Genomic DNA, 8,504 nt, shown 5'->3' with positions numbered 1-8,504 from the left:
AGCGGGTCAGTCCTGATTCCCTGCGCCTCTGGATGGGCGGGGAGGCTGTATTGGATGAGCGGGGCGTCCTCCCTCTGAACGAGAGGCCAACCCCCTGCCTCACCCTTCTATAAAAGGGGTTAGGAACTATGCATCTCCATACGCACCTACTTCTTCTTCTTTCCATGTAGTCTTCCTTTGCTTGCCATGGTGAGAGGACGAGGGTGTGGTGGTATTCTAGTAACGGCGATGAGGGCTTCTGCTCGACAATGTGCCCCCTCCTTCGGACCCCGTGGAGCTGGAGCCTGCTGCAAGGGGCGGTGAGAGGGGGCGAGGCATGGCCACTGCGATGCTCGAGGGAGGGGAGGACGGGGCGGCGCTCTGGCCGCTCCCCCACCGGTGGCTACCCCCTTGATGGAGGGCTATGATGGAGATCAGCCTCGGGATGTTGTCATTAGGCTGTACAAGCCTCTATGTGCCCACCTCCATCTTCCTACTCCATTTGCACGGGAAATGGAGCTCTATCGGCCACATGCTCTGAGGTAGCACATGAGGGCTGTGGAAACGGCGAGATGTGGTTTGATGTCGACCTCCCTGCTCCTCATGCCATGTACCTCCGCCTAGGTTGGAAGACCTTTTCCCATGCCCATAGCTTGTTGGAGGGGCACATTCTCCAGTTTAAATTAATGGAGAGTAGCCCGCTCTCCGTCAAGATCTTTGGGCCCTTGGGAAGTCTCTTAGGGTGTTGTGCGGAGAGCTCTACCGACGACAAAAGCTCCTCCTTGAGCTACAGTTATGAGGAGGACCGTGAAGGCGATGACGACAACTCTGACTCTGGCTGACCCCGCCCGCACCACTTCCATCACGTGGCAGCACCATCATCTGCCCCAGCGTTTTCTCCCGGCAAGGTGATTGCTGGGAAGTTGGATGCAGAGGTGGTGATGGTGTCCTCTCTGGCTTCTCCCAGCTGGACCTCGGCAGGCTTCCTCTCGGGCTATAGCTCCATTAGCCCTGCCCTGTCTTGCTGGCCCTGGTGGCGCTGGCTGGGGGGGGGGGTTCATCTTCGCCATGCACTTCATCGTCGCCTTCGTCGGTGTCTCCCCGTTCCCAGCGTCTACCTCTCTTGGGGCCCGATTGTCGGGGAAGCTGATCCACGAACACCTATGGGGCCGGCGGACCGGGCCCCTTCCGGTTCGGCAGGGGGCGGAGGTCGCACGAAGAGCAGATCGAGGCGAAGCACACGAGCAGTTTACCCAGCTTCGGAGCTCTCCGGAGAGATAATACTCCTACTGCTGCTTGTCTGATTGTATTCTACTCTTGCTCGAGAGAGCTAAGTGTTTTTCTGGCTTCCGAATGAGCCCCAACCCCCCCTACGTTGCGTACGGCCTCCTTTTATATGCTCAAGGGGTCACCGACAGGTGGCAACACAGAGAAGGGTAAAAGCGTAAAAAGTGTGTGGTTGGTACACCTACTTGCACAGTATATCCTACCTAACCCTGACAGCAGGGGACAAAGGCATTAAATGCCCATCTGTGTCGCCCAAACAGTGCAGAAAGGGACCGTCAGGGACGCCACCGTTCGCCAAGATGGCGATCTTGTCAGCGTCGCATGCCACCGCGCACCGCTGGCTGCACAGCCTCACGCCACGCGCGCCTGGAAAGGCCCCCAGAGCGACACGTTGGCGGATGTGCTAGAGCGTGGGTACATAGTGGTTACTTGTCGCGGCAAGCGCCTTGCCGCGGTCATTGTCTTGTCGCACCCGGAAGCTTGTCGCTCACCAGGCCTCGAGATGCCATGGTTGGTCTTCCCGGCAAGCTCCTCTTGCCGGGGCCATGTTGCCTTGCTGGGACGCGTGGCGCGTCGCGCAAGTTCCTTCGGATGCCTTGGTTGGCCTTCCCGGCAAGCTCCACTTGCCGGGGCCTTGTCTCCTTGGCTTGAATACTTTGTTCTTGAATGGCTCCAAAGGAACCACGGAGGATCTTGGCGGTCGCCCGGCAAGCCTTGCCGCGGGGTGCTGCAACTGCCCGTGCACAAGTTCGGGATACTAGAGTACCCCTATTCTAGTACACCGACAGGAGCCCCCGGGCCTGGGCCACACACGGTGCCGAGCGCTGTTGGGCCAAGCCCAAAACAGGGCACGGGCACACGCAGCCTGGGTTACGCCGAATCTTGCACCGCATCCACCGTGCCCTCCCCGAACGGCACGCGTTGATTGCGGCATCGTGGGAGAGATCGTGGGTGGTTTTCTTTATTTGGAAGGGCGAAACGTCCGCCCCCTCCCTCTTTATAAGCAGGGGAAATAGGGGCAGTTCGTCCACTTCGCCGGTTGCTACTCCATTCTCACAAATCTCCGCCGCTCCCCCCTTCTTCCCGAAGCCGAAGGAGAGCAGCGCTCCGCCCCCCATTGCCACCAACATCACCAACGCCGCCAACTTCCTCCACCACCTCCGCCATGGCTCCAAAAGCCGACAAGGGGAAGGGTGTGAATCGGCCGAGGCGCAGCGGCTCGCGGCGCTGCGAAAGGAGCGGGCCCTCTTCTCCCCTCAGCTCGGTGCAAAGGAGCTGAGGGAGTACTACTACCTCTTCTGGTCGACGAAGACGCGAGCGCATCCGCGCACGAGGGTACTCCCGGCCACCGCTTTGAGACTGGCTCCAAACGGGTACCCCTTTTTCGAGCTGTTCTTCTACTGCGGGCTTTGCCCGCCTTTCTCTGAATTCTTTTGCGACATCATGAACACCTACGGGTTCCGCCTCCTTGACTTCACCCCCAACGCCGTTCTGACCATGGCAGTTTTTGCACATCTGTGCGAAAACTTTGTCGGAGTCCACCCAAACGTAGCCCTTTTCCGCCACTTCTTCATGCCTCGAGTCGAGAGAGGAGAGCCCCTTGCCGGAGGGATCGCCTGGATCTCGAGGGTCGGCAAGAAGGAAGCCTATCTGGAGGGAGAGCTCCGCAGCAAATGGGAGGAGTGGAGAGCTAAGTGGTGCTGGATCGTCGAGGAGGAGCCACAGCCATTCACTGCCGTGCGCCAAGCCCCAATACTACGCGACAAAGATTGGAGCAACGTGGCCCCGGAAGATGACAGGCTGAAGATTGCCATCACCCGCATCCTTTGCCTCAGGCTTGCCGGGCTCACTGTAGGCGCTGTAGGTGCAGATTTCCTTCGCCGCCGTATCGCCCCCCTGAAGGAGAGGGGGAGACCCGCCTGGGAGTTCAAGAACTTGGCGGATATCATGAGGCTGCACCCGGGCCTCAATTTCAACTTCACGGTCTTGGAATTGGACGCGATGCTTATGGAGCTGTTCAAGCGCGACCCCCAGCACCCATTTGTGTTGCCGCGGAATGTCGTTCCGCTGTGCAACAATTCTTCACTTGACCGCATCCGCGCGATGATGGCGTTGTGTGACTCTCACGGAATCGCCCCAACTTGGCAAGAACCTGCGGATGACGTCGTGCGAGCGTTCTTCGATGACTTGGTAGAAGTGCCGGTCCGCGCCGACGAACAGAAGAGCCTCACCCGCGACACCACCGATGCGGAGATGCAGCACATCGCCACCAGGCTGGAAGAGGCGGCAGAAGCTGCTGCCGCGGGCATGTTCGGGTTCACCGTGGAGGAGGCAAAGGCAGCAGAGGCGGCAAGCCTTGCCGAGCGCGAGGAGTTTGCCGGCGAGGAAGATCTTGCCGGCCCTGAAGCTAAGCCGAGCGAGCCCAGCGAGGAAGAGCCCGAACCTTCAGACAGCTTGCCGCAGGCGGAGCCCCCGGCTCCGGCAAGGAGGCGTCTCCGCAAGGCCGAGGATGCAGCGGGGCGGCAGACGAGCCAACAGCTGCCGAGCCGCGCGACACGCTCTACCGCGGCAAGCACCGTTGCTGCGGGAGCGCCTCACGCCGCCGCGGCAACTGGAGCGGGGTCTTCCCGGTCCGCCACCACTGCTCCTGCCAAGCGGGCAAGGGAGCCTACTCCTCCGCTTCGCCGCACCGGAGGTGAGCGGGACTTCGATCTCTCCGCGCTCAGCTCCGATGACGAAGAAGAAGAGTAAGATCCCCTTGCTGTCCTCGTAGTTCTTCAATTCTTGCTATCTTGTTGCTTTCATCTTGTATCTGACTTGCTTTGATCTGGATCCATTCCTTTTCAGGACGCTGGCCCAGAGAGCTGCGAAGAGAGCCAAGGCCCCGGTGATTGTCATCGAAGATGATCTCACCGTGTCAGCAGGGGGTGTGTCTGAGACCACCTTGACGGACCCTGCAACTACACCCCAAAGTAGCCCCCAGCGCAGCCCCCAGCGTAAGTTTATAGTTTACTTCCTGCTGTCAGGTGCGCATGGGTGCTCTTTTCTCTAATGATATCTTGTCTGTTGGATTTGTGTAGGAGCAGAACAGCCTCATCAGGAATGCCCGGAAGCTGCTCCCAAAGTGCCATCTGCTTCGACTACGCCGCCAAGGGAGGAATCCCCGGCAAGGGAGCACTCTCCGGCAAGGGAGAACTCTCCGGCAAGGGGCAGTTCTCCGGCAAGGGACAGCGCCAGCGATCCTCCGGTGGTTGAGACCACGACTGCAGATCCAAGCACAGGTAACCCTTTTGCCTGAAAAACTCCCCTTGGGTTCTTCTTCTTCTGATTTTCTTCTTGAACATTTACTTGACCTTTCTCCCCTCTTCGGTCGTCAGATCTACCCGCCACGGATCCGATGGAGACAGAGGCCGCCGGCGAGGAGGACGCGCGCGGCAACAATGACGACGCCGCCGCCGCCGAAGAAGAGGCTGGTGCTGACGATCCCGCCGGCGAAGAGGCTGCCAAGGCTGCCGCCGCAGAAGCAGGTGAGGGATTCGGCGATCGCACTGACGGCCCCGAGGCCGCAGGAGCGCCAGGCGCTACGCCGTCCGCCGATCCCTCCGCCGATGCTGCAGCGCCAGGCTCCGAAGAGCCCCAGTCCGGCGCCTACTTGAAGGCCGGCGACGGTATCTTCATCAAGCTCCCCTGGGCGTCAAGCTCCAGGGCGCCGGTCGAGGGAGAAATCCTGGACGGAGAGGTGGTCGCCTCCGCAGGGTTGACGGTAGTCGACGCGCCAAGCAGCAGCAGCGACGAGCCTGAAGAGGAGCGGCTTCTGCGGAAGCTGACGTCGCTCTACCGTGCCCGACAAGCCAAGCTGGCCTCCCGAGAAGCGCTTGTCGCGGAGGCGGGAGTTGATATTGAGAAGCGCGCGGAGGAGCTCCGAGGCCTCAGGCAGGAAACTCTCCAGTCCTTGGCGGAGGAGCGGGAGCAACTTCTCGAGGAGCGGAAAGCCTTCCTCCTCGAGAAGGCTGAAGCCTAAGAGAAGCAACGGCTTGTCGCTGAAAATTTATTTGCGCAAGAAGGAGAGTTGGCTCAGCGCAAGGTGAACCTTGACAGCCACGAGGAGGAACTTGCCGTGCGGGAGCAAGCAATTGGCGGGGCTGTCAAGGAAGCGAGGGATGCTGCCGAAGCTGCCGAGGCCGCCAAGAAGGAGCTGGAGACGAAGGTAGCGCAGCTGGAGGCTGATCTCAGGGCGAGCGGCGAGGAGCTTGCCGCTCTCAAGCGTGAGCGCGAGAAGGATGCTGCCGCTCATGGTGAGCTGCAGGGTCTTCTCGCTGAGAGGAGCAAGGAGCTCAGCGCCGCCAAGGACTCCAACGCAGATCTCGAGCTGAAGCTGGCCACGTTGACTCAGACGCTGAACGGCGCCGGGGAGCAGGAGGTGGTCTTGTCGGAGAAGATGAAGGCCGACGAGGCGCTGCTGGCGAATGCTGCTGCCGCCCACGACGCCTTCAGGGAGACAGTGGAGCATTGGACTGAAGGTCTTGTGGACGCTGCCGCTGCCATCGACGGGGAGTTGGCGCAGCTGGGGATGGAGGATTTTGGGTATCCCTCCGACGAGCATCTCCACCCCAGCGCCAAGCTCAGCCTGTTCTTCAAAGGCGTGGCGACGGCCCTTCAGCGACTCCGGGAGAGGATCCCAAAGCAGCTGGCCGATGAGTCGCGCAGGATTTGCGCGGGGGCTCTCCAGAAGGTGCTGATGAAGGTGGCCTTCCGCAATCCAGGCCTCAACTTCACCAACGTCCTCAAATCCTTGCTGCCGGATGCTGATCGGGATGCGCTCAAGGCCCTTGTCGCACCCATTGTGGACAAGGTGAGCGAGATCAAGAGGGTTGAGGGCGATCGCGTAGATTAGGCCGTCCTTCTTTTCTTTTTCTTTGTCGCCGCTGGTCATGTCATGAGAACATTCTGTTAGAGCTGCGACAAGTCATCTTGTAATATAACTCTGTTTTGGGTAGAGATTTGCTACGTTATTTCCTTTACTTGATTCCCTACTTTGTATGTTTTTACCCTACGCTTTTAGGGAACTTGTTGGCGCAGACACATTTGCCGCGAGCGCTGAGTGCGGGACATCAGCAGCCTGCTGGCGATGCCGCTTCCGACAAGAAACCTTGTCGCAACTAGTCGCAGCTCACTTAAGTTGTTGAGCGGACTCGAAACAAAGTAAGGGCACAACTAGCTACGAGTTGGTTCCTCCGCGCACAGGTTTTCCATACAAAGAACGGTCGTTCAAGGAATATAACTTAAAAATTTAAAACTGATTGCTCAAACTTTGGCAACTTAGCTTTTCTGTCGTTTGTTTTCCGGTAATGCGAAAACCTGCTTGAACGGCGCCTGATCCACACCATTATCTTCTCCTTCCCCCCCGGGAAACTTGTGGGCGAGGGAACCTTCCTTTCCTTTTTTAGAAAAAGAAAGAAGATAAAATAAAGGCATGGAGCCTTATAGCTCGTTATTGCTCACCGGGGGTAGGTGCTGCACAAAGTGTCAGATAATGCATGCACATATAAAGTAAAAAGCATGAAATTGACAAGATGTGCGGAGCACATGAGCTTTACTTATGCACGGGATCTGCGCCCGGCTTTGTACAAAGGATTACATGCAACATCGGCAAGACTTGTATAAAAGGTGGTTGCCAGAACGGGTTCCGGCAACCGCGCCATACGGGTAAAACTTACGAAGATGCTCAATGTTCCAGGAGTTGCTCACCGGTACGCCATCTTCGGTCTCAAGGCGGACAGCGCCAGGCCTAGTGACTCGTTTCACCCGATAAGGGCCTTCCCACTTTGGCGTCAACTTGTTGGAATTCTTGGCGGACTAAACGCGCCGAAGAACAAGGTCACCTTCCTCGAAGCTTCTGGCTTTAACTTTGCGGCTATGGTAGCGGCGCAAAGCTTGCTGGTATCGAGCAGCTCGTACAGCAGCCTGAAGACGGTCCTCCTCAAGGAGCAGCGCGTCATCTTGTCGCAGTTGCTCTTGCTCAAGCTCATCATAAGCGAGCACTCGAGGCGACCCGTATACGAGTTCCGTGGGGAGAACTGCCTCTGCTCCATAGACTAGAGCGAAAGGTGTCTGGCTAGTGGCTTGATTTGGCGTTGTCCTGATCGACCAAAGAACCACCGGCAGCTCCTCAATCCAGTTCTTTCCGCACTTGTGCAGCCTGTCGAAAGTTCTGGTCTTGAGCCCGCGCAGCACTTCAGCATTTGCCCTCTCCGCTTGACAGTTGCTTCTCGGATGAGCAACAGAAGCGAAGCAGACCTTGGCGCCAAGATCTTGGACGTACTGCATGAAGGTGTGGCTCGTGAATTGTGTGCCGTTGTCGGTGATGATCCTGTTAGGGATCCCGAAACGGCAAACAATCGACCTGAAGAACTTGACTGCTGACTGTGCTGTCACCTTCCTCACTAGTTCCACTTCTGGCCACTTTGTGAACTTGTCGATCGCAACGTACAAGTACTCAAAGCCCCCGACAGCTCGGGGGAAGGGGCCGAGGATATCGAGCCCCCAGACCAAAAATGGCTAGGATAAAGGGAGCGTCTGGAGAGCTTGAGCTGGCTAGTTTATTTGCTTGGAATGGAACTGGCACGCTTCACACTTGGTTACTTGTGCAGTTGCATCCTGGAGGGCTGTCGGCCAAAAGAAACCTTGCCGGAACGCTTTGCCGGCAAGTGCTCTTGCACCAATGTGGTGACCACATATGCCTCCATGTATCTCTGCCAACAGCTTTTGTCCGTCTTCCCGGTGAATACACTTTAATTTCACACCGTTGAGTCTTCTTCTGTACAGTGTGTTGTCGACAAACTGGTACATACTTGACTGCCGGGCTACTCTTTCCGCTTCTTCTTGTTCTTCAGGAAGTTCTCCTGTCTGAAGGAAATGGACAATCTGCTGTGCCCATGCTGGAGCTTGAGGCTCGACAACAAGGACTAAAGGCACATCTGCTGCTGCGGGAGCATCCGCTTCTATGGCGAGAACCTGTGGTTCTGCCGGAGCTTGATGTTCCCCGGCAAGCTTGCCGGAGCAAAACTTGTCGGGAGCGTCTGCTTCAACAGAACAAACCCTAAGGCTTGTCGGAGCAGACTGCTCCTCAGCATCCTCGGCGCTGATTTTGGGGACCTTCTTGGCGGCGGCTTCGGGGAGCTCTGCCGGAATGTAGTCACCAGAAATCAACTTCCTCTTCTTGCTCTGTCCAGTTGATG

Source organism: Triticum dicoccoides, chromosome 2B (genome assembly GCF_002162155.2).
Source record: "Triticum dicoccoides isolate Atlit2015 ecotype Zavitan chromosome 2B, WEW_v2.0, whole genome shotgun sequence".
Taxonomy (NCBI): Eukaryota; Viridiplantae; Streptophyta; class Magnoliopsida; order Poales; family Poaceae; genus Triticum; species Triticum dicoccoides.
Note: the sequence above shows the minus strand (reverse complement) of the source record.